This window comes from Balaenoptera borealis, assembly GCF_965194805.1.
Source record: "Balaenoptera borealis genome assembly, chromosome: 14".
Lineage (NCBI taxonomy): Eukaryota > Metazoa > Chordata > Mammalia > Artiodactyla > Balaenopteridae > Balaenoptera > Balaenoptera borealis.
In genome coordinates, this window is record NC_138875.1 from 81031157 (window position 1) to 81058725 (window position 27569).

At 41.1% G+C, this 27569-nt stretch overlaps 1 protein-coding gene across 11 annotated transcripts in view; it reads left to right on the forward strand.

Moving 5' to 3' along the window:
- Positions 1-27569, forward strand: part of SUDS3 (SDS3 homolog, SIN3A corepressor complex component) — a 384413-nt gene that overhangs the window by 202483 nt on the left and 154361 nt on the right. The window lies entirely within an intron of this gene.

The following is a 27569-nucleotide window of genomic DNA, read 5'->3' on the forward strand; positions in this document are numbered from 1 at the left end:
GCTGTGTTGGGTCTTCGTTGCTGTGCGCGGGCTTCCTCTCGTTGCGGTGAGCGGGGGCTACTCTTCATTGCGGTGCGCGGGCTTCTCATTGCGGTGGCTTCCCTTGTTGAGGAGCACGGGCTCTAGGCGCGCGGGCTTCAGTAGTTTTGGCTTGCGGTCTCTAGAGCACAGGCTCAGTAGTTGTGGCGCACGGGCTTAGTTGCTCCGCGGCATGTGAGATCTTCCCGGACAAAGGATCGAACCCGTGTCCCCTGCATTGGCAGGCGGATTCTTAACCATTGCGCCACCAGGGAAGCCCCGATGGTGCCATTATTAATACTTATATAGTACTTAAAGATAGTGTAAATGTCCCACAACAAATTGTTCAGGGAATAATTTAAGTAGAATTTCAGTTTTGTGTGCTGATGGTAGAGCTGGGGCTTCTTCCTTGAGTCTTAGGGAGATGTGTTATTCTCCTTTTCTGGTTTACAAGACCAAGGTAATAAATATACTACAAAGACTCTTCATTTTAGGGGGTTGTTTTCAATGGTGCCTGTTAGTGGTATAAGAACGAGATTAGAAGGTAGTATAAAATAGATGCTAGTTGCCCAGTGATAATAAATGGGTGTCAGCAGGTTATCCTCTGATTCATGTTAGTGTTAGTAAATCCACTATGAATACTCAGAATAGACATTGGCTAAGGGGTCGAGTGCTATATTTCATTGTTTTGATATGTGAAGTATTGGGATAACTGGTAAAATTACAATTGAGAAGATTAAGGCTAGTACGTCTCCTAGTTTGTTGGGAGTTGATTGTGGGATTGCGTATGGGTATAAGAAGTATCAACCTGGTTTGATGTGAGGGCAGAAGTGTTGAGGGGGCTAGCTGGGGTATAGTTGTCTGGGTCCCCTAGAAGGTCAGGTAAGAATAGTACTAGTACTACTGCTAGTAGCATCAGAAATAGGGCTTCCCTGCTGGCGCAGTGGTTGAGAATCCGCCTGCCAATGCAGGGGACACGGGTTCGGGCCCTGGTCTGGGAAGATCCCACATGCCGCGGAGCAACTGGGCCCGTGCGCCACAACTACTGAGCCTGCGCGTCTGGAGCCTGTGCTCCGCAACAAGAGAGGCCGCGACAGTGAGAGGCCCGCGCACCGCGATGAAGAGCGGCCCCCGCTCGCCACAACTAGAAAAAGCCCTCGCACGGAAACGAAGACCCAACACAGACAAAAATAAATAAATAAATAAATAAATAAAAAGAAAGAAAAAAGAAATAGGAACAAGGCACCAAGGTTATCTTTGACTGTGTAGTATGGGTGAAATGGGATTTTGTTCATGTCGGATGAGATTCCTGTTGGATTATTACAGCCTGTACCATGAAGGAATAATAAGTGGACAACTGCTAAAGCTGCAATAATAAATGGAACGATAAGTGGAAGAAGAATCGTGTAAGGGTGGCTTTGTCAACTGAGAATTCTCAGATTCATTCAGCCAGGCTGGTGCCAATGTAAGGAATTGCTGAAAGGAGATTTGTAATGACTGTTGCACTTTAGAAGCATGTTTGGCCTCATGGTAACACATAAACCTATTACTGTAAATAGTAGGGATGATTCTGATGTTTCATGTTTCTGGGAAAGTGTAAGATCCATAATACAGGCCTTGCCCTACATGGATAAATAAGCACATAAAAAATATGGAAGCTCCATTTGCATGTAGATATTGGATAATTCATCTGTAATTTACGTCTCGGCAGATATGCGTTACAAATGTAAGGCAGTTATTGTATCTGATGTACAATGTATTGTTAAGAATAACCCTGTTAAGATTTGTAGAATTAAAGGAATACCTAGTAGGGAACTGAAATTTCACCATTGTTTTCTGAACAATGCATGTCTGTAGATATCTCATGATGAAATATTTTATGGAGCTGGTAGATAAATGTGTTGTTAACAGTTTTAATTAATGGGTGAGATTTCAAATGTTGGTCATTAGTATTCTTATAGTTGAAATACAATGATGATTTTTCATGGCATTGGCCTTGGTTAGATTCTATGTAAGAATAATGATGACAGGGGCTTCCCTGGTGGCGCAGTGGTTGAGAATCTGCCTGCCAATGCAGGGGACACGGGTTCGAGCCCTGGTCTGGGAAGATCCCACATGCCGCGGAGTGACTAGGCCCGTGTGCCACAATTACTGAGCCTGCGCGTCTGGAGCCTATGCGCCACAACAAGAGGGGCCGCGATAGTGAGAGGCCCGCGCACCGCGATGAAGAGTGGCCCCCGCCCGCCGCAACTAGAGAAAGCCCTCGCACAGAAACGAAGACCCAACACAGCCATAAATAAATAGATAAATTAAAAAAAAAAAAAGAATAATGATGACACACATTGTATTTATTTTAAATACTATTTTTGTAGTTTTGTAGGTTTCTCTTCAAAACCTTCACCTATTTATGGTGGGCTTGGATTAATTGTGAGTGGTGGAGTTGGTTGTGGTATTGTAATAAATTTTGTTGGGTTGTTTTGGGGTCTAATGGTTTTAAAAATTTATCTAGGCGTATATTAGCAGTTTTTGGTTATATAACTTCTGCGGCCACTGAGCAGTATCCTGAGATTTGAGTTTCTAGTAAAACCATCCTAGGCATGTTTCTTTCAAGGCTGATAATGGAGCTTGCAGTGGTTCTTTGTATTTTAAAGGATGAAGAAGTAGAGATTGTGTGTAAGTTTAATGGGTTGGGGGATTGAGTGATTTATGAGACGGGAGTTTCTGGGTTTTTTAGTGAGGAAGCTATAGGAATTGCTGTGTTATGGTACTCGGCTGGTGATTGTTTGTTACTGGTTGGTCATTATTGGTGTTGTGCTAATTATGGAAGTTACTCATGGAAATTAAATAGAGCTATGCTTAAGGCAAATGTACTGAGGAAGGAGAGGAAATAAACTTTAGGCCTTTTTGGTCTAGGGCTAGTATAGAAATTTTTATTTGGAAAAGTGAGGTAGATTTTGGTAGCACATTTTCTAATCAAATCAGATCTAACAGTGGTTATGTTGATTTTTGACTTGTTGATGGATTTAGATATGGTGAGAGACAGTGTATGATAGTTGGAAAGTATCTGAGATTAGAGAATTTGAATAGGTTTGAAGGATAATTGAAATTTAGGTTTTGTGTATTTTTTACACAAAAATCTACACTTGATTTCGAGTGCCAGAGTAAACCCTGAAATAGTCACGGCAAGGGCTGTTAATTTCAAATAATAAGGCATAGTTACCTGTGGAATAGTTGTTGCAGAGATGTTGCTGGAGATAAAGAATCCAGCGAAAACACTTCCAATTAAAAGGCGTTTAATAAACTTAATTAGGAGTGGATTATTTTCATTAATTCGAGTTAGAGTAGAGAAGCGAGGCTGTCCTAAGAGTGCGAAGAATTTGAGTGCTGTAGACAGTCATTAGGGATGTGCCAATCGGTGTAATTAGGAAGGTCAGGCACTGGTATAGGGTGTGTTGGCGGTTTCAATGATTAGGTCATTGGAGTAAAAGCCTGTGAGGAAAGGCATCCCTGTTAATGCAAAGCTTCTGATGATGAGAGAGGCTGTGGTGAAAGGTATTGCTTTAAACAGACCTCCTGTTTTTCTAATATCTTGTTCGTCATTTAGACTGTGAATAATGGATCTGGAGCACATGAATAGCATTTCTTTGAACAGTGCGTGTGTGCAGATATGGGGGAAGGCTGGTAGGGCTGGTTAATGCCAATGGTTACTATTTTAAGGCCTCGTTGACTTGAGGTGGAAAAGGCGACTATTTTTTTGATGTTTTGGGTGAGAGCACAGATTGCCGTAAATAGGGTGGTGATGGCTCTTAGGCATCATGTTATTGTTTGGATTGTTTTACTGTTTTCTACTTGTGGATGAAAACGGATAAGTTAGAAAACACCTGCTACAACTATAGTACTTGAGTGGAGTGGGGCTGAGACTGGAGTGTTGCCCTCTGTTGTCGAGGGAAGTCATGGATGAAGGGCAAATTGGGTACATTTTCCAGCTACAGCTAGGAGAAGCCTGATTAGGGGTAAATTAATGTGATTTAAGTTAAGTCTGAAAATTTGTTACAAGTCTCATGCATTTAAGTTGAGTAAGAACCATGCTGTTGATATAATGAATCCAATTAGAGACCAGTGCGGTTATGTAAAATGACTTGAAGAGAGGTAGTGTTTGTGTCTGTTTGGCCCTACCGTTCGTCCCATTAGCAAAAAGGACATGACTGCAGCTAAAAAGTTGGAGAAGATTATTGGCAGTAACTAAAACTTAGCATAGTGATGAGAAATACAAGTAGATATTTGAAGAATCTATTAACGTTAGGGTCTGAGGGTGTATAGCATGTTGAGAACTGTATGATTGACCATGTGACGAATTGTGCTACTGGTAGGAATATCACTGAGAAGTAGTCAAATTTAGAGCTAAGTGATAGTTTTAGGGTTGGATAGTAAGTAATTCAGTGTCAATTTGAAATGATTATTTCCTGGCCTGAGTAAATGAATATTGTCATGGGAATTAAGCTGGTAAGGCATATCAGACAATGGTTTTTGCATAAAATGGGCATAGGTTACTCTTGTAGACACTGGAGGTTGTTATTTTAATTGGTAGAGTTAATATAGTTAGCGTGACTGGTGTGGAAGAGGGGAATAAATTTATTTCTTTTGTTTGGAATTGCACCAGTTTTTTGGTTCCTAAGACTAATGGATCACTCCTGTTCTTTAAAAGTTTGGTTAAATGTGGAGACATAAATTAGCAGTTCTTGTATACTTTTTCAGTAAATAAGAAGATTTGAGCTTTTGTTATTAGATGCACAATTTAATGTTTTTGTCAAACTATATTTACAGTACATGGGTCTCAAAGTAATTTGGGGGTTGAGTGATAGTAGAAGGGGTAATAGGTACAGAGTTAAGAGGGTGTTTTCTCATGTAAATGTTGTGTTATGATTAGAATACATAGAGCGTCTAAGGCAGTAATGCCTGCCTTAATCCCTATTAGGATGATGGTGATGTTGGAACATGAAAAAGATGTTATTACTACCAATAGTTCTCCGATTAAGTCGATTGTTGGGGGGTAATGCTAAGTTCGTAAGACTTGCCAGTAGTCATCATGTTGCCACTAGTGGAAGAGACGTCTGTAGGCCACAGGCTAAAATTATGGTTCGGCTCTGAATATGTTTGTAATTTGAATTTGCCGGACAGAATGATACATAGATGACGTGAGGCCATGGGCAATTATTAGGGCGGTAGCCCCTGTATAACTTCTACATGTTTGGGTGAGGTTAGCTACAATGACAAGTGCTATGTGTCGAATGGATGAGTACACAATGAGTGATTTTAAGTCTGTTTGGCACAAACAAATTGAGCTGGTTATGATTATTCCTAATGTGACGAGTGGATATGCTGTGTGGTTTGTTAAGGGGTGTAGGATCATTGTGATTCGTAGCATACCGTGGCCCACAAGTTTGAGTAGTATGGCTGCAAGAACTATAGAATGGGGGCTTTGACATGTGCTTTTGGCAGTCAGGGGGGTATTTTTACTATAAAAGCTATTATGCATGCTAGTCATATGAAAATACTGGATAAAGAGTTAGATATTGTTTGGGTTCAGTGTTGGATTATTAAAAAGTTTAGCGAACCTATAGTATTTTGGGTATGTACGAGAGCAACTAGAAGTGGAAGAGATGCTATCAATACTAGTGTGTAAAATAAAAAGCAAAGTCCCTCATTAAGTCATTCTGTTTGCTTTCCTCAGGAGATAATAATAATGTTGGGACTAGTGTTGCTTCTAATGACATGTAGAATAGAATCAATTCTGTGGCTGTTAATATTATAATTAGGAACATCTGTAGGACGATTAGTATAACCTTTTCCAAGCTGGTGATTCTTTAGACAGGTGGCATCGTCTGGCTATGAGTATTAGTGGTAGGAGTCATGTTTCTAGAATTCGTAAAGGTGCTGATAGGGAGTAGAAGAAGATTAATGGAAAGTAAAGGCTGTTGTGGTTAAACTGGTTAAGAAGAAATAGGCTGATAAAACTAATTAGTAAGCTGTAGGTTGTGGTAGTGATTCAGGTTATATTATTTTTTGCTAATCATATTAATGGCATTAATATAATAGTTGGGACAATAATTTTTAACATTGGAGAAGGTTAAGATTTTGTAGGTAATCAACACTGTAGGTATTTGATACTATTATTAATAGGGATAATCCTAGTGCAGCTTCACAGGCTACAAATACTAGTAAGCTCGCTTTCCTCCTTGTAGAGCCTTCCCTCTCGATGAACGGGACAGCTGGATAGCTGGCTGGCTCACTAGCTCTCCCCCTCGTAGAGAGGCGAGGCCCCAGAAAGCAGACTCTGAGATGGAGTTCGCGCCAGGATGTTTATTAAAGAATGCCCTTGGAATCAACACGTATAAAAGGAAGGAGAAGGAAGCAGGGATGGGCAGGGGGGAAGGCGAGCCACAGTGCAGGCTCAGCAACAGCCCGAGCCAACCCTACAGGGAGCTCTGAAGCTAGGACGACCCTCCAAGTTGTCCTAAACTTGGCTAGGTGGCTAAGCCTTCATAAACCCGCATCCATCAGTCATTGGACATGGGCTTCCCAGAACAAGGTGCATCCTTGGCCAAGACAGCTCTCTGCAGCTGAGACAATTCCTAAAGGGACTGACAAATGAAGGTCGTCTGCCAGCAGCACTCCCAGCAGCTAGGGCAGGAAGTCCTTCAGTGAAGGGAGGTCTGGATGGCGCTTCACAGTGTCCACCGCAGTAAGGGGTGGGGTAAATGAGGCAATGAAAGGAAAGAAGCCAATAAGGATGTGTTATTCAGCAGGTTACCACGGTGGGCAATCAGATTATCCCGCCTGGGATGGCAAGGGAGCTGGCATATTTATCCATCAGCTAGCATCAGTCATTGGTTGAGTGCTAATCCCCAGGAGCACTAACTCCCCGGCATTTCCTGGGCACAGGCTCACTGGGCTCCGGTTACCAGAGAAAGCCATCAGGCAGAGTCACAGCCTTGGGCTGAACTCTGTAGATAATTGCGTGGAAACAGGTAACAGTAGTCTCCATTTGCAATTAACATGCATCAAGAACATTTGGATTTCTATACCCCAATTAAAAAAAAAAAAAGAACATTTGGATTTTGCCTTGCGTGGGGAGTAGGAAGAAATTCCCAGGGCTTCATCAGAGAAGCAACTTATAATTTCTCTTTGGCTCTCCAAGACTACAGCATTCAGGTATAACTCTATTTCTAAAATGTTTTCTCTGCCAAGAGTAAGGAAGAATTTAGGCTAGACATTAAGGATGATTTTGTGACTGAAAAGGTTGGGAGTCCCTAGAATAGGTTACCAAAAGAAATGTGAGTTTCTATGAGATTCCAAAACCACCCTCTCCTGGAGATTTTATTCATTCAAATTGGGTGTCTACTGTGTGCTAGGCACTACAGAAATTTCTGGAAACACAGTGTCACGAAAATCAAGTGCTGTTCCTGTCCTCGTGAAACATAGTCTAGTGAGGAGGTCAGACACTAAAATGATCCTCCAAATTAAAAAAAATTACATCCAGAGAAACAGAATGATATGGAAGCATTTAGAAGGAAGACCTGACTCATAGTGGAAGTGGCGGTAAGAGGTTAAGAAGGCTTCCCTGAGCAAGGAACACTGAGCTGAGATATGAAGGGTGAGTAAGTGTTAACTTGTGGGAAGAGCATTGCTTTCAGAGGGAACAGCATGTACAAAACCTCTGAAGTTTTGAAGGAGCTTGGGTGGACAGAAATCTGAAAAAAACAAAACAAAACAAACCCAATAGATTTGGAACATAGAGAATAAAGGGAAAAGAGTAGTTTAAGATATATTTTGTTTTCAAATTTTATATAGTTCCCCCCCCCATTTAATAATTAATACTCAGGAAAATAAAGGCTAGAAAAGTGGGAGAAAAAGTGGAACATAATCTCACAAAATACAACTGCCTAAACGTATCTCTGGAATTTCAGAATCATAGAGCTTGAGAGGTCAACAGGGTCAGAAAACTGAAGCTCAGAGAGGGTGAGTGACTTGCTAAAGTCACACAGCTAATTAGTGGTAGGTATGCTACCAGGAGTATTTTCTGTTTGAATAGTTAATATTTAATTAAATGTATCAGGAAAAATATTGTTTATCAAACTTTTGATCTCATGGATGGTAATGCTTAGATGAGGTTATGTGGGAAAAGTGAGGTGGTTTAAAGTAAACAAAAGCTTAATAAATAATTCTTCGGTCGACACACGAATGTGGCAGAACCCACCAATGTGTTAAGCAAATGGCTGACACATAGGAATGCGTGAACCGCACTATGCTGACTGGCAACCCTCTGCCCATAGTAGTTCAGGGTAAATTACTAGGGACAAGAGATTTTCTAGCTAACCTCAGAAAGCCCCTTTTGGACTTTGCTTTCAAAGCGGTCAGGGCCCTTTTCAGCTTGTTTCTTTCTTTTTTTCTTTTTTTTAAATCCCCATATCCCCTCCCTCTTGAGCCTCCCTCCCACCCTCCCTATCAGCTTGTTTCTTTCTCTGGTTTTCCTCTCCATGAAAACATCCCCTTGGTTCCTCTCTCTTTAAACTATGGGGGCGGTTGGGGTAGGGAGAAAGTAAAAGGTTACTGACTTCATGTAACCCTAAAAATAACAACCATGAATATAACTTGGGTTACGGCAGATGAGAGATTTGTGAAGGGGGCTGTCAGCACCATTCAGAGATTAGGCAGTTAATGAATGTGAACTTTGGAAGCAGATTAAGGCAGTCTGGCAGATAAACACCTTAGCAGGAAGATTATGCTTATTAAGAAGCCCATAATTTACTTGGTTCCCTTTTCTCCCGGTTGGTTCTTTAGGAAAACTGGCTGCGCCTCCTCATGAGCTCTTGGGCCAAGCTCAAGGGTGGTGTGGAAGGCAGGCACAGGAAGAATACTTGCTGATCAGTGAGTTTCTGCTGGAAAAGTCTCCGTCTGAGAGCTGGTGTGGTCAGGGCTGATTTATCCATTGGCACAGTAGGTGCAGTGCCTAGAGTCCACAAAAATGTTTTAATTTCCTCTAAAATCAGAAGACAAACAGGAATATAACCCAGCCTGGGTTATATTTGTCTTTATGCCAACACACTCGTAAAATACAATTTTAAATATATATGTTTTTATGGAGGAAGGGACTCATGAAGACAGACGTGCCTAAGACCCATTAAAGTCATAATGTGGCCCTGGGCATGGTGGACATCTTTATTTTTATCTGTCCATCCTCTATACCCTCTTCTGGTTACAAAACCTCAATTTTACTTTTGGGAACCACTCTTCCTATATCTTCAGTCCTGGGAGATTCAGATGGGTTTCTTGTCAATCCTGGCTCCAGAAATGGCCACGTGACTCAGGCCCAGCCAATCAGAGGCCCATATCCCTTGTCCTCTGTGATTGGTTTAGGATGAGTCAGTGACCTAAGCGGGGCCAATCAGGGCCAACAAGACTCAATTCTGGGACTTTTCATGGAATTGTGGGAAGTGAGAAATAGAATAGTAGGCAGGAGATGCTAGCCACCGTCTTTACCACTCGGTGGGGAACGTTTGAGAAAGAAGCTCTAAGCAGAATAGTTTCTGAGTTTCCAGCAGTAGGAGTTTGGAGACTTCAACTTCAGAGCTGGGACACCTCCCTACACCGGGCTGTCTCTGGAGAGAATCTGATTGGTTCATCCTCAGTCAAGTGTCCACTTCTTGTCCAATTAGCTATAGCTAAGGGGTAGGGTGGCAGAGTAGAGTTATACAAACATGACTGTCAAGACTCAGTGCTGTGGGAATCTTGGGTTGGGCAGATGTCAAATCTCGGTTATTTGCTAGATTATTTTTTTCAGGTTGGGAAGCTGTGGAATGTCAGGTGACATGGCTTGGCTTCTGATTTTGAGAGGGAGACTTGAAGAAGCTTTGATCTAATTCAGAATTTCTCAAACCGTGTTCTGGGACACTAGTGTCAGTGGGGATATTTGAAAGGATTTTGTGGTCAAGTATATTTGGGAAATGGCAGCTTAAATAATGTCATGCAGACTTCTTTCCTGCAGGACTTCTTGCATAATATGTTCATATGCATTATGAATCTTCAGGGGAGGAAGAAATAGAAGGTCCACTATTTCTCAGACTTGTATGACCACCAAACTAGGGATTTCAAAGAATTCCTAGCTTTGTTAGAAACTGCTACTTTGAGGAATACAGTTTAAGAAATGATGGTCAAGCTCATTAATCTTGAGAGTATTAAATGCCATAAAGGAAAAGCATTTAAAAATCCAAAACCTTAAAAAAATGCCCCTTTTCTTAAGGATGCACCCAGAATTTGACAAATTCATGGTTTTTCCTACTAAGAGATGTGGAATCTTGTACCAGCTCCATCAATATTAATAATAAAATGCTACCTTTATCTAATGTTTATTCTAAGTCCTAGGAAACTGCGCTAGGGGGGTTTTATCTCTTTTAATCCTCATCAGAATATAAGGAGGTGGGTGCTATGATTAGTCCCAGTTTATAGCTGAGAAAAGTGAGGCACAGAGAGAGAAAGTAAATTGAATATGATGGAGGTAAAATCTGAATCTAGGTAGTCCAACTTCAGAGTCCTGCCCCCAACCCCATTCTGATGCTAAAATAACTTGCCTGTTACATTAAGCAAGTCTCTTATTGTATCTCAGTTCCTTGATCTGTAAATTGAGTGCATCAGACTAGAAACTGTAAAAAAAAATTTTTTTAATTTAATTTAATTTATTTTTTATACAGCAGGTTCTTATTAGTCATCAATTTTATACACATCAGTGTATACATGTCAATCCCAGTCGCCCAATTCATCACACCACCACCACCAACCCCCACCACTTTCCCCCCTTGGTGTCCATACGTTTGTTCTCTACATCTGCGTCTCTATTTCTGCCCTGCAAACCGGTTCATCTGTACCATTTTTCTAGGTTCCACATATATGCGTTAATATACGATATTTGTTTTCTCTTTCTGACTTACTTCACTCTGCATGACAGTCTCTAGATCCATCCACGTCTCAACAAATGACCCAATATCGTTCCTTTTTATGGCTGAGTAATAGTCCATTCTATATATGTACCACATCTTCTTTATCCATTCATCTGTCAATGGGCATTTAGGTTGCTTCCATGACCTAGCTATTGTAAATAGTGCTGCAATGAACATTGGGGTGCATGTGTCTTTTTGAATTATGGTTTTCTCTGGGTATATGCCCAGTAGTAGGATTGCTGGATCATATGGTAATTCTATTTTTAGTTTTTTAAGGAACCTCCATACTGTTCCCCATAGTGGCTGTATCAGTTTACATTCCCACCAACAGTGCAAGAGGGTTCCCTTTTCTCCACACCCTCTCCAGCATTTGCTGTTTGTAGATTTTCTGATGATGCCCATTCTAACTGGTGTGAGGTGATACCTCATTGTAGTTTTGATTTGCATTTCTCTAATAATTAGTGATGTTGAGCAGCTTTTCATGTGCTTTTTGGCCATCTGTATGTCTTCTTTGGAGAAATGTCTATTTAGGTCTTCTGCCCATTTTTGGATTGGGTTGTTTGTTTCTTTAATATTGAGTTGAGTGAGCTGTTTATATATTTTGGAGATTAATCCTTTGTCCATTGATTCATTTGCAAATATTTTCTCCCATTCTGAGGGTTGTCTTTTCGTCTTGTTTATGATTTCCTTTGCTGTGCAAAAGGTTTTAAGTTTCATTAGGTCCCATTTGTTTATTTTTGTTTCTATTTCCATTACTCTAGGAGGTGGATCAAAAAAGATCTTGCTGTGATTGATGTCAAAGAGTGTTCTTCTTGTTTTCCTCTAAGAGTTTTATAGTGTCCGGTCTTACATTTAGGTCTCGAATCCATTTTGAGTTTATTTTTGTGTATGGTGTTAGGGAGTGTTCTAATTTCATTCTTTTACATGTAGCTGTCCAGTTTTCCCAGCACCACTTATTGAAGAGACTGTATTTTCTCCATTGTATATCCTTACCTCCTTTGTCATAGATTAATTGACCATATGTGCGTGGGTTTATCTCTGGGCTTTCTATCTTGTTCCATTGATCTATGTTTCTGTTTTTGTGCCAGTACCATATTGTCTTGATTACTGTAGCTTTGTAGTATAGTCTGAAGTCAGGGAGTCTGATTCCTCCAGCTCCGTTTTTTTCCCCCAAGACTGCTTTGGCTATTCGGGGTCTTTTGTGTCTCCATACAAATTTTAAGATTTTTTGTTCTAGACTAGAAACTCTTAAAGCAATCCAGCTCTATCTAGAATTTCCATGATTTTGTGATTTGATATCTGTAATCCCACCTTAAGGAGAGTGGCCATTGATAAAATGTTTTCCTTGCTGTAAAATGAAGCGATTGAAGACGTGGAGGAGAGTGGAGGTAGAACTGGGAAACTTCAGACAACTGCTTAGAAACAGGAGCAGCCACCCTGAATGAAAGTCTCACCTATGCAAAATGACATGCTGGTGAACTAAGGGAACCTGTGAAAATTAGGTCTCCGGAGGAGTCTGTATTGATTGTCAATCTGAATTTAGCTGAGATATCAGATGCCCAGACAGACATCAATGGCTGCTCCAGAAGCACCGGCTTCTTTCCTGACATGCGGCAGTGGGTGTTTGGACCAGTCTCAGAAGTTCACTGGTTTCCCACCCATCAACCCGAGGCAGACAGGCCTTGAGTCATCTCACATTCTTCTGGCTCTGCATTGCTCACATGTGACAGGTGTCAAGTGCTGGGATTGATGCTTCCTTGGAAAGCAAGAGGACAGGATGGAGGAGGCATGTTAAGGAAACACTTGATGATATTTACTGTGTATCTCTGGACCACTTTACACCTTCCATCTCATGAAGGTCTCAAAGTGACCCTGAGAGATGGGTAATAATAAAAATAGCTAAAATATATTGAGCACACATTACATTTCAGGCATAGAGATGAATGCTTTAAGTGCATTATTTCATGTCATTATTTCATTGAGGTCAATACAACTAGAGTGACCATATATTCTAGTTTATGTGGGACAGTCCTGATTCACACCTGCTATTCTGGCCTTATCATTACTAGCACTCATTTCACCCTCAAAAGAATGCTATTTTGCACAGTAAATTATATAGTCGCCTTAGGTATGGTCAGACTGCCTGGGTTAAATTCTAATACTGCTATTAAGAGCTATGTACTACCTGTCTCAATTTCTTCACATAAAATGAGGCTAATAATAGAAGTATCTCTCACTACTATCTAAATTATTTTTATTCAAATTCAAGAACTGAATAGATCAATATAGCAATATATATATAAGTATAAATTGATAAGATTGTGTGTGTAAATATATATATTAATTTATATATAAGACATATATATATATGTGTATATATATGTGTGTGTGAATATATGGCTTAGCAGACTGCCTGGCATTTAGCAAGTGTTTATATAATACGGTAGCTTTTTACTCCTCTGTTTTTCTGCCTATAAAATGGCAACAATATCTTCTGTTTCTGGCACATATCAGGTGCTCAGTGAATGGTTCTGATTATTATCTTAATCTTGCTAAATGGAAGCATTTGTTTCCCCCAAGCTTCCTCTGAGGTGGATTGCCATATTTCAGGTTAAGAAAATGGCTATATCCCTCCACCCAGTGGTTAAAAAATTTTTTTCTGGTTAATAATGTCAAGAAGAGGCAATTCCATGACCTGGATTGTGGAAGAGGTCCTGGAGATATTGCCCTTGCATTGACATGGAAGGGTGCTGGAAGGGTGCTGGAAGGGTGCTCTCCGAGGTCCTGAGCACTGTCTCATTTTGTAACCAGAAGGTTACATTTTGAGACACTTGGGTGCATTTTGTGGTAGACAAATAGATGGTTTGTGTTCAGTGAGTATCGTGGCCCTGCAATTGAAAAATGAGCTGAAATATTAATAGGTCTTATCAACTGCTGTGTGATTGCAGAGTTGAAAAGGCACAGGAAGCCTTTGGGACAATTGCTATGTGCTAGAACAGAAATGATAGGAAAGGAAAAAAGCTGTGGGTTGGGGAGAGTGTCTGTCCAAATACAGCAGGGTTTTATATGAGCGCAGGGAGTACATATTGTTATACTTATAGGTGGATCGTGCCCCTTAGGATTATCAATAAGCCACTTGGATCCACGCTAGAGGAATACACAAAAGACTGGGTTGAATTAGATGATGGTCACAGATAAAATGATGAAATAGGAAAGGTTTAGTATTAGCACCCTCTTCACAGCCTTTATATCATCCCACAACTTGGATTTAAGAACATATCCCCATGTTTTAGAACCTGCTGTCTGGACCTGCCTGCTACAGCTCCATATTCTGTGGGAGAACCTGTATATGTAGGAATACATTTAGCTGCAAGTAAAACTCGTCTGTAATAGCTTATAAGAAGAGGTCAGGAGGTAAATGGTTACTGCTGTTGGTTCATTGAGTGGCTTGGGAATGTCAGGGCCAGTGTATCTGTTCTTTCCTCAGCCTTTCCTTTATGCTTGTTATCTTAAGATCATGTGATAGCTGCTTCAGTTTCAGACATCTCATACATGTTCAAGACAGAAAGAAGGCAGGCAGGGAAAAAGGCAAAGGCACCAAACCATCTGCTTTGTCTCCTCTTACCAGAAAAGCAAATGCTTTTTCAGGACTGCCCCCTCAGATTTTGCTTACATTTGTTGGCTGTACCTGGGCCACATGACCACCTTAGCTACAAGAGAGTCTGGGAAGAGGGACAAGATTGTCATGATCAACTTAGAGCAGTCATGATCCATTGCCTGGAATTGACACTTTACTTTTTTTTTTTTTAATTAATTTATTTATTTATGGCTGTGTTGGGTCTTAGTTTCTGTCCAAGGGCTTTCTCTAGTTGTGGCAAGCGGGGGCCACTCTTCATCACAGTGCGCGGGCCTCTCACTATCGCGGCCTCTCTTGTTGTGGAGCACAGGCTCCAGACGTGCAGGCTCAGTAGTTGTGGCTCACGGGCCCAGCTGCTCCGCGGCATGTGGGATCTTCCCAGACCAGGGCTCGAACCCGTGTCCCCTGCATTGGCAGGCAGATTCTCAGCCACTGCGCCACCAGGGAAGCCCTACACTTTACTTTTCCAAGTAAGATTTGGTTATGTTATCAAGAAAGAAGGGGAATAGATATTGCTGAGGCAATTAACAGTGTCTTCCATGATCCTTTTTCTTTACAATCTGAGGTAGTAGTCTGGGGAAACTGATTTCTATTATTTTTTTTAATACCTAAGAGCCCTGAACTGTGTTTATAGCTGTTTAGAAAATGTTTAAATGAATAAATGACTGAGTGTATTTCTGCTGAATTATAAAATAGGCCAAGCAGTCTCATTTTCTGTTAATACATTGATATCTTGCCTCAGGGCTAGGGTTTTTATAAAAACACATCTTAATTTGAAGGTGTGGTTCTAATAATGCGGATTTCAGCTAACAGCAGGTCAGCAAGGGCAGATCTCATTTTCATAAAGCATTGGAGTGTGCATTATCCCTTGATTGAGGCTTTGGTTACTTTTCCGTTTTGTGAGGAGAGTCCTAACCTATCAGCCCTGGAATGAGTCTTTGATAACAATAATCAATAGGTAGAATTTTGAACACTTGCCATCTACTAGGTACTCTACTAGGGCTTTAAAATTATCAGTTCATTTGATCCTTATGATGAACCTATGAGGTAGATGCTATTACAATCCCTATTTTATAGAGATGGAAATTAAGATCCAGAGGGATTTAGTAGTCCACCTAAGTTCACACATATTGTAAGTGGGGGAGCTTGGATTCAACCCTAGACAGCCTGGTTCCAGAGCACATGCTCATATCCCTCAGGCAATAATAATATTGGCCTGAGGCCTCTCTAATAATAATAGCTGTCCTTGATTGAGAGTCTGTTTCTGCAAAACTGGCACCCATCATGTAACATGGGTTTACACAAGCATGTTACATACATTTTCTCATTTGATTTTCACAACAACCCTATGAGATAACTACAAAGAGCAAAGAAGCAAAAACACAGAGAGGTTAAGTGACTTGGCCCTGGATTACAGAGCTTATGTAGAGTGAATTCAGGCTTATCTAGGCTCTAAGTTCAGCATCTTTCCTTGTGTTATTTTACATCCTGTGAGGTCTGTTCTTTTTAAACCCCTCATTTAGAGATGAGATTAAACAGAAATAGGATGAAGAAATGCTCACTGAGGATGATTAGGTGTTAGGAGATCTGTGAGATAAGAGTTATTATCTTCTTTTTATGTATATTGGTTATGATACATACAAAAAATGCTATAACCCCCAACTACAGGAACTTAAGATAGAAACTTATTTCTCTCATATAACTGGCAGAGTTTTTTGATTTGAAATTGGCTTGCATTTATGAATTCAAGGCAGCTGTTCTACTTCTTGGAATTTCTTAGCCAGCAGAAAGGAGAAAAGGAATGTGGAGGGAAAACAGCTTGCCTTTAGGGGAACAATATATCAATAGTAGTTAAATATACTATGCAGTTTCTCTTACTTACATTTCATTGATCAGAATGTGGTCCCGTGGCACCTAGCTGCCAGGCAGACTGGGAAATGTCTACATGGGTGGCCACATGATCTGGGAAAAGAAGGAGGGAATAATGGATATTTGGGACCTAATCAGCAGTCTGTGCCATAATCACAGATGAGGGAATGGAGGCTCAGAAGGGTAAATATTTGTCCAGTACCGTATATTTAGTGGCACAGATGGAACATGCACATTTTGAGGAGGACTAGATGTGGGAGAAGTTTCAGGATGTGGGGAAGTAGCTTGGCAGGCCAGATAGTCATACAGAGAAAACACACTGCAAAGCCCTGAGTGACAAAAACAGGCCACAGTGAGAGAGTCAGGTACCCGAAGAGACCATCTTAGAGGTCAGTAGAGTGGATAGCTGGGTGGTCATGAATGCGTGCTTAAGAGCAGATAGTGTGATTTGAAGCAATGACAGAATGCAGGGCTTTAGGATTGCATAACACTAGGGCATACAATTTCCGAACAGAATGGCGGAAATGGTGCCCCTGGGCTGATGCGACATGTTGGCTCTGCCATGAAGGCTCTTCTCTCACTGTCCTGTCACAGGGTGGACTCCTTGGGGAAGCGGACTTTGAGATGGGGATTGGCATGCAGGACGTTCATTAGGGAGAGCCCTTGGGATCAGTACTTATGGGGGAAGGGAAGGATGCAGGATTGAAAAGAGGAGGAAATTGAGCTATAACGTAGTCTCAGCAGAAACCTCAGCCAGCCTTAGGGGGAGTTCTGAAGATGGGATGATCTTCCCAACTGTGTCTGAAGTTGTCTCAACAAGAAGGCTGGGCCTGCATAACCTCTGTTCATCAGTAATAGGGGGCAGGCTGCCCAGGGAAGGGGGCGTGACCTTCGATGAGGTATTACTCTTCAGCTGAGGCAATCCCTGAAAGGGCGAACTGCAAAGGGCTCTTCTAAAAAGTACTTCAGCAGGTGGGATAATGCACCCTTCGTTTCCGAAGGGGAATATTGGCACCAACTCACGGCACCCACCACGCCCCTCAGTCAGCACACTGCCTGCTATCCCTCCATCATAGAGTCTGTGTCTTGAAGACTATGGGCTCTCCAAGAGTTCCCTTTTTCAATCTCAAACATCCTTGGATTGGTGGGGTAGGGGTATCTTGAGCGTAGATTTCATTATCAGTTAATTAACAGTTGGTTGAACTATCAATTTGTCCTTCCCGGGGGTCTGTTGCTAGCATCAGAGAACACTAATGGGACAGGTGACTGGCGAAACTGGATGGGACGAGGAACAGGAGGTCTACCACGAAGCAGAAGGAGAAGCTGAGGGCGAGGCAAAGCCAAGTTCCTCTTTTCCTCACCTAGCTCAAGGAAGATTCTTCCTGGGCCGGGGATGGGGCACCAGAGGGTTCTGAAGTCAGACTTTGCCAACCTCAGAATTCTGCCCGAGGCCAACGCTGTCTCAGACATTCTCTCTTCCTTTTGTGGGAATTTCTAATTTTCTGTTTACCAAGAGGGCTGCCTGTTCAGATGAATGAAAGACCACAGTTTGATCTGATTCAGATTTGATTTTTCTCCCTCCTTCAGCATAACAGCTCATGCATCTGAGGACTGCAGCTAAAGAGTGATTTTTAAAGACTTCTCACTGGCAAAGAAATCAATGCAAAGAAATCTCCCCTTTTTCGCTCCGCTCTATTCTGCTTTTAATTTTTTCTTTCCTCTCCAATCCCCTGCTAGGAAAGTTTTGTCTGAGGCCATCTAACGTACTTTGTCAGAAAGTTGCCTTGTTAAGGATGAGGGTCCTGCTGCGTGAACTAAGGCGGTGGTGAGATTTCCCTACAGTCTTGGCAATTAACTCAGCTTGAGGAAGAGGTGGAATCCTAAGGCAAAGTCATCTTTCAAGGACAGGGTTATTGCTAATATATCTTCATAGCAGCCTCCAAGGAACAAGTCTCTGGAGGGGGTAGTGTTAATTAGAGGGATAGGTCAGAGAGGAATGACCTTCCAAAAAGATGTGGAAGAAAGGGCTTAGGCTCCACTCTGTCACTCAATGGCTGTGCTATCTTGGGTAAGTTGGTTAATCTCTCTGAGTCTCAGTTTCCTTATCTATGAAATGGGTGAATACTCTACATTTTAGTGAGCTAAGGCAGTGAAGTAACTGGCAAAGAACATAGGCCAGTGTAGATTAAAAAAAAAAAAATTGTGGTAGGAACTCAACATGAGAACTGCTCTCTTAAATTTTTAAGTCTACACTGCAGTATTGTTAGCTGTAGGCACAATAGTTTGTACAGCAGATTTCTAGAACTTATTCATCTTGTGTAACTGAAACTTGATCCCTATTGAATAGCAGCACCTTACTTCCCCCTCCCCCAGCCACTGGCAGCCACTATTCAACTCTCTGGTTCTATGAGTTTGACCATTTTAATACCTCGTGTAAGTGAAATCAAGCAGTGATGCTGTGACTGGCTTATTTCACTTAACATACTGTCCCCTCAGTGCGTCCATGTTCTTGCATGTGACAGAATTTCCTTCTTTTAAAAGGCTGAATAATACTTCATTGTACGTATATAGCACATTTTCTCTATCCATAGCAAAAACAAACAAACAAACAAAAAAACCACCTGATTGAAAAATGGGCCAAGGACCTGAATAGACATTTCTCCAAAGAAGATATACAAGTGCCCAACCAGTATATGAAAAGATTCTCAAATTCACTAATCATCAGGGGAATGAAAATCAAAACCATAGTGAGATACTACCTCATACCTCTCAGGATGGCCATTATCATAAAGACAAAATATAACAAGCGTCGACCAGGATGTGGAAAAAGGGGAACCCTATGTACTGTTGGTGGGAGTGTACGATGTGCAGCCACTATGGAAAAAGAGTATGAAGGTTCCTCAAAGAATTAAAAATAGAACTACCATAAGATCCAGCCGTCCCACTTCTGGGAATAAAAGGGGCTTTTTAGAGTCCCTGGCTGCCAGTGTCCTTGTCCTCACGGTGAGGCAGAGCCACCCCCCACCTCTGCAGGAGACCCCCCAACACTAGCAGCCGTGTGGATGAAAGGCTCTTGGTGTTCCAGCCAGGTGTCACGGCTGTGCCTCTGAGGTGAGAGAGCCAACTTCAGGACACTGGTCCACAAGAGACCTCCCAGCTCCACATAATATCAAATGGCGAAAATCTCCCAGAGATCTCCATCTCAATGTCAAGACCCAGCTTCACTCAACGACCAGCAAGCTACAGTGCTGGACACCCTATGCCAAACAGCTAGCAAGACAGGAACACAACCCCATACATTAGCAGAGAGGCTGCCTAAAATCATAATAAGGCCACAGACACCCCAAAACACACCACCAGATGTGGACCTGCCCACCAGAAAGACAAGATCCAGCCTCATCCACCAGAACACAGGCACTAGTCCCCTCCACTAGGAAGCCTACACAACCCACTGAACCAACCTTAGCCACTGGGGACAGACACCAAAAACAACAGGGACTATGAACCTGCAGCCTGTGAAAAGGAGACCCCAAACACAGTAAGTTAAGCAAAATGAGAAGACAGGAAAACACACAGCAGATGAAGGAGCAAGGTAAAAAACCACCAGACCAATCAAATGAAGAGGAAATAGGCAGTCTACCTGAAAAAGAATTCAGAGTGATGATGGTAAAGATATCCAAAATCTTGGAAATAGAAAGGAGAAAATACAAGAAACGTTTAACAAGGACCTAGAAGAACTAAAGAGCAAACAAACAGTGATGAACAACACAATAAATGAAATTAAAAATTCTCCAGAAGTAATCAATAGCAGAATAACTGAGGCAGAAGAACGGATAAGTGACCTGGAAGATAAAATAGTGGAAATAACTACTGCAGAGCAGAATAAAGAAAAAAGAAGGAAAAGAATTGAGGACAGTCTCAGAGACCTCTGGGACATTAAATGCACCAACATTCGAATTATAGGGGTCCCAGAAGAAGAAGAGAAAAAGAAAGGGACTGAGAAAATATTTGAAGAGATTATAGTTGAAAACTTCCCTAATATGGGAAAGGAAATAGTTAATCAAGTTCAGGAAGCACAGAGAGTCCCATACAGGATAAATCCAAGGAGAAACACGCCAAGACACATATTAATCAAACTATCAAAAATTAAATACAAAGAAAAAATATTAAAAGCAGCAAGGGAAAAACAACAAATAACACACAAGGGAATCCCCATAAGGTTAACAGCTGATCTTTCAGCAGAAACTCTGCAAGCCTGAAGGGAGTGGCAGGACATATTTAAAGTGATGAAGGAGAAAAAACTACAGCCAAGATTACTCTACCCAGCAAGGATCTCATCCAGATTTGACAGAGAAATTAAAACCTTTACAGACAAGCAAAAGCTAAGAGAATTCAGCACCACCAAACCAGCTTTACAACAAATGCTAAAGGAACTTCTCTAGGCAGGAAACACAAGAGAAGGAAAAGACCTACGATAACAAACCCCAAACAATTATGAAAATGGGAATAGGAACATACATATTGATAATTACCTTAAATGTAAATGGATTAAATGCTCCAACCAAAAGACATAGACTGGCTGAATGGATACAAAAACAAGACCCATATATATGCTGTCTACAAGAGACCCACTTCAGACCTAGGAACACATACAGACTGAAAGTGAGGGGATGGAAAAAGATATTCCATGCAAATGGAAATCAAAAGAAAGATGGAGTAGCAATTCTCATATCAGACAAAATAGACTTTAAAATGAAGACTATTACAAGAGACAAAGAAGAACACTACATAATGATCAAGGGATCGATCCAAGAAGAAGATATAACAATTGTAAATATTTATGAACCTAACACAGGAGCACCTCAATACATAAGGCAAATACTAACAGCCATAAAAGGGGAAATCGACAGTAACACAATCATAGTAGGGGACTTTAACACCCCACTTTCACCAATGGACAGATCATCCAAAATGAAAATAAATAAGGAAACACAAGCTTTAAATGATACATTAAACAAGATGGACTTAATTGATATTTTTAGGACATTCCATCCAAAAACAACAGAATACACATTCTTCTCAAATGCTCATGGAACATTCTCCAGGGTAGATCATATCTTGGGTCACAAATCAAGCCTTGGTAAATTTTAAAAAATTGAAATTGTATCAAGTATCTTTTCCGACCACAATGCTATGAGACTAGATATCAATTACAGGAAAAAATCTGTAAAAAATACAAGCACATGGAGGCTAAACAATACACTACTTAATAACCAAGAGATCACTGAAGAAATCAAAAAATACCTAGAAACAAATGACAATGAAAACATGATGAACCCAAACCTATGGGATGCAGCAAAAGCAGTTCTAAGAGGGAAGTTTATAGCAATACAAACCTACCTTAAGAAACAAGAAACATCTCAAATAAACAACCTAACCTTATACCTAAAGCAATTAGAGAAAAAAGAACAAAAAAACCCCAAAGTTAGCAGAAGGAAAGAAATCATAAAGATCAGATCAGAAATAAATGAAAAAGAAATGAAGGAAACGATAGCAAAGATCAATAAAACTAAAAGCTGGTTCTTTGAGAAGATAAACAAAATTGATAAACCATTAGCCAGACTCATCAAGAAAAAAAGGGAGAAAACTCAAATCAATAGAATTAGAAATGAAAAAGGAGAAGTAACAACTGACACGGCAGAAATACAAAGGATCATGAGAGATTACTACAAGCAACTCTATGCCAATAAAATGGACAACCTGGAAGAAATGGACAAATTCTTAGAAAAGCACAACCTTCTGAGACTGAACCAGGGAGAAATAGAAAATATAAACAGACCAATCACAAGCACTGAAATTGAAACTGTGATTAAAAATCTTCCAACAAACAAAAGCCCAGGACCAGATGGCTTCACAGGTCAATTCTATCAAATATTTAGAGAAGAGCTAACACCCATCCTTCTCAAATTCTTCCAAAATACAGCAGAGGGAGGAACACTCCCAAACTCATTCTACGAGGCCACCATCACCCTGATACCAAAACCAGACAAAGACGTTACAAGAAAAGAAACCTACAGGTCAATATCTCTGGTGAACATAGATGCAAAAATCCTCAACAAAATACTAGCAAACAGAATCCAGCAGCACATTAAAAGGATCATACACCATGATCAAGTGGGGTTTATCCCAGGAATGCAAGGATTCTTCAGTACATGCAAATCAATCAATGTGATAAACCATATTAACAAACTGAAGGAGAAAAAGCATATGATCATCTCAATCGATGCAGAGAAAGCTTTCAACACAATTCAACACCCATTTATGATAAGAACCCTGCAGAAAGTAGGCATAGAGGGAACTTTCCTCAACATAATAAAGGCCATATATGACAAACCCACAGCCAACATCATCCTCAATGGTGAAAAACTGAAACCATTTCCACTAAGATCAGGAACAAGACAAGGTTGCCCACTCTCACCACTATTATTCAACATAGTTTTGGAAGTTTTAGCCACAGCAATCAGAGAAGAAAAAGAAATAAAAGGAATCCAAATCGGAAAAGAAGAAGTAAAGCTGTCACTGTTTGCAGATGACATGATACTATACATAGAGAATCCTAAAGATGCTACCAGAAAACTACTAGAGCTAATCAATGAATTTGGTAAAGTAGCAGGATACAAAATTAATTCACAGAAATTTCTTGCATTCCTATACACTAATGATGAAAAATCTGAAAGTGAAATTAAGAAAACACTCCCATTTACCATTGCAACAACAAGAATAAAATATCTAGGAATAAACCTACCTAAGGAGACAAAAGACCTGTATGCAGAAAATTATAAGACACTGATGAAAGAAATTAAAGATGATACAAATAGATGGAGAGATATACCATGTTCTTGGATTGGAAGAATCAACATTGTGAAAATGACTCTACTACCCAAAGCAATCTACAGATTCAATGCAATCCCTATCAAACTACCACTGGCATTTTTCACAGAACTAGAGCAAAATATTTCACAATTTGTATGGAAACGCAAAAGACCCCGAATAGCCAAAGCAATCTTGAGAACGAAGAAGGGAGCTGGAGGAATCAGGCTCCCTGACTTCAGACTATACTACAAAGCTACAGTCATCAAGACAGTATGGTACTGGCACAAAAACAAATATAGATCAATGGAACAGGATAGAAAGCCCAGAGATAAACCCACGCACATAGGGTCACCTTATCTTTGATAAAGGAGGCAAGAATATACAGTGGAGAAGAGACTGCCTCTTCAATAAGTGGTGCTGGGAAAACTGGACAGCTACATATAAAAGAATGAAATTAGAACACTACCTATCACCATACACAAAAATAAACTCAAAATGGATTCGAGACCTAAATGTAAGGCCAGACACTATCAAACTCTTAGAGGAAAACATAGGCAGAACACTCTATGACATAAATCACAGCAAGATCCTTTTTGACCCACCTCCTAGAGAAATGGAAATAAAAACAAAAATAAACAAATGGGACCTAATGAAACTTAAAAGCTTTTGCACAGCAAAGGAAACCATAAACAAGAAGAAAAGACAGCCCTCAGAATGGGAGAAAATATTTGCAAATGAAGCAACTGACAAAGGATTAATCTCCAAAATTTACAAGCAGCTCATGTAGCTCAATATCAAAAAAACAAACAACCCAATCCAAAAATGGGCAGAGACCTAAATAGACATTTCTCCAAAGAAGATATGCAGATGGCCAACAAACACATGAAAGAATGCTCAACATCATTAATCATTAGAGAAATGCAAATCAAAACTACAATGAGATATCATCTCACACCAGTCAGAATGGCCATCATCAAAAAATCTACAAACAATAAATGCTGGAGAGGGTGTGGAGAAAAGGGAACCCTCTTGCACTGTTGGTGGGAATGTAAGTTGATACAGCCACTATGGAGAACAGTATGGAGGGTCCTTCAAAAACTAAAAATAGAACTACCATACGACCCAGCAATCCCACTACTGGGCATATACCCTGAGAAAACCATAATTCAAAAAGAGTCATGTACCACAATGTTCATTGCAGCTCTATTTACAGTAGCCAGGACATGGAAGCAACCTAAGTGTTCATCAACAGATGAATGGATAAAGAAGATGTGGCACATATATACAATGGAATATTACTCAGCCATAAAAAGAAATGAAATTGAGTTATTTGTAGTGAGGTGGATGGACCTAGAGTCTGTCATACAGAGTGAAGTAAGTCAGAAAGAGAAAAACAAATACCATATGCTAACACATATACATGGGATCTAAGAAAAAAAAAAAGAAAAAAAGAAAAGGTCATGAAGAACCTAGGGGCATGACGGGAATAAAGACACAGACCTACTAGAGAATGGACTTGAGGATATGGGGAGGGGGAAGGGTAAGCTGTGACAAAGTGAGAGAGTGGCATGGACATATATACACTACCAAATGTAAAATAGCTAGCTAGTGGGAAGCAGCCGCATAGCACAGGGAGATCAGCTCGGTGCTCTGTGACCACCTAGAGGTGTGGGATAGGGAGGGTGGGAGGGAGGGAGATGCAAGAGGGAAGAGATATGGGAACATATGTATATGTATAACTGATTCACTTTGTTATAAAGCAGAAACTAACACACCATTGTAAAGCAATCATACTCCAATAAAGGTGTTAAAAAATAAAAAATATAAAGTCCCTGAAACTGGAATGGAAAGTTCTCAGAATCTGAAATGGTTCTAATGACTGTTTTCTCCCTCCTTTTGTAACTCATTGTCTCTATCTTTATTTTGGGACTGCTCCACTCTTCTCTCTATGGACTACCTCATCTGTAACTGGTAGTTTCTGCTCATCAAAACATTAGGTTGCAGAAGGCTTTGAAGGCAGCTTCATCCCTACTCTGCCTCATGAACTTTCAGCTTTCATTCCCATGAACAGGTGCTGCCTTCTGTTTCTTGGTTCACGTTCCAGAGAGAGAGAATCTGATTGGTTTAGCACACCTTTATGCACCAGGCCTCTGGATTGGCTGCCTTTAGGTCAGGTGATTAAACCTAAGCCAATCAGCTGTCCATGGAAGGGTAGACTCACATCATAGCACTTAGAATCTGATTGCTTAAGACTCCCGTCAGAAGGGACGGTAGGGACTTCCCTAGTTGCGCAGTGGTTAGGAATCCGCCTGTCAGTGCAGGGGACACAGGTTCGATCCCTGGTCCGGGAATATCCCACATGCCGTGGAGCAACTGAGACCGTGTGCCACAACTACTGAGCTCTAGAGCCCGTGAGCCACAGTTATTGAAGCCCACGTGCCTAGAGCCTGTGCTCTGCAACAAGAGAAGCCAGCACACCACAACGAAGAATAGCCCCTCTCGCTGCAACTAGAGAAAAGCACATGCGCAGCAACAAAGACCCAACGCAGCCATAAATAAATAACTTTATTTTTAAAAAAGGGCCTGGGGCAAGGCATGGCTGCTACATAGGATTGCAGGTGCATATTAGCTAGTCCTTTTAATGAATACTTTATAAAAAGTCCTTAGGGTCCAGGGCAGTGCAGTACTAGGGAAGGAACACTGACCTTGGAATTAGGAGATAATTAGAAGTTCTGGCTCCAGCGCATTTGTTCTTTTTTCTTTTTTAAAAAAATTTATTTATTTATTTGGCCAAGCCACGTGGCATGTGGGATCCTAGTTCCCCGACCAGGGATCGAACCTGTGTCCCCTGCAGTGATAGCACAGACTCTCAACCACTGGACCACCAGGGAAGTCCCAGCACATTTGCTCTTGATCTTAAGTTCACTTTCCTAAGCCTCTATTTTTACATTCCTAAGTGAGGAGTTAAACTTGACCACAGTATCTGTGATACTCTCTTGTGTTGCCCCCCCTTCCCAGAACCACCTCCTGTAAATGACCAGATGAAGAAAATTTAGTCAAACCTGTCCAAACCAGCAGATTCACACAGATAATCCAAACCAATTAGGAAGCATCCATGAGTCAGTTCAGTGTCTTATGAGGCTCCTAGCTTGGGTTTCTTTAGCTATAACCTGATTAAGCCTGTTTGGGAGAGATAACTCATTTAAGGTGGAATGCTTTCCTTAGAGGGTGGAGGTTTGGAGGAAAGAAAGCCAAGTATGGCAGACTGTATTTTCCAGGGATGGCCACAACAGTATCTCCAATCCTATATGCTTTATTAGCCATCAAGAATCTATGTCATTTCCTCTTGAATTTGGGTGGACCTTCATGACTACCTTGAGCTATAGAATATCAATGGAAGTGGTGCTATACGACATCCCAGGCTAGTTGATAAAAATACTATGCACTTCCCTCTTGTTCTGTTAGTACATTCACTTTTGGGACACAGACACCATGCTGTGAGGAAGCCCAGGTAGCCTGTGGAGAGGAACCAAGCTCCACAGTGCATAGCTTTGGCTGGGTTCCCAGCCTAGAACCTGCACCAACTTGTTGGCCATGTAAATGAGCCCTCTTGAAAGTGGATCTGCCAGTGCCCAGTTGAGTTGTCTCTCCTGATGCTGCTTGGAGCAGAGAAGAATCATCTCTGCCAAGCCCTGCCCAAATTGCAGATTCGTGAGCAAAATAAATGATTGTGGTTGTTTTTGGCCACTAAGTTTTGGGGTGTTTTGTTGGGCAGCAATAGATAGGAGATACAGCACTGCATAAACACTCTCATGAACCCTCCTTGTTTTGTGTGTAAATAGGGAGTGAGGAGAGTTAAAGACCAAACAGAGAGAAGAGGGCTGAAAAGGGGCAAGGAGAGTTCATGGGCTGCAAAGGGAAGGGTATACCCCAATCCTAATAATTACCATTTATTGAACATCTACTATGCACCAGACTCTGAGCTAAGGGCTTAAATCTAGTGACTGACACCACCCCCGAGAGGTGGGGGCTATTATTGTCACCATTTGACAGCTGAGGAAACTGATACTCAGAGAGCTTAAGTCTCTCACCCAAGGTCACAAAACCACTATGTTGTAGAGCTTGCACTTGAGCCCAGGTCTGTCTTCTTGACCACTGCATGATGCCAGACTAAATTC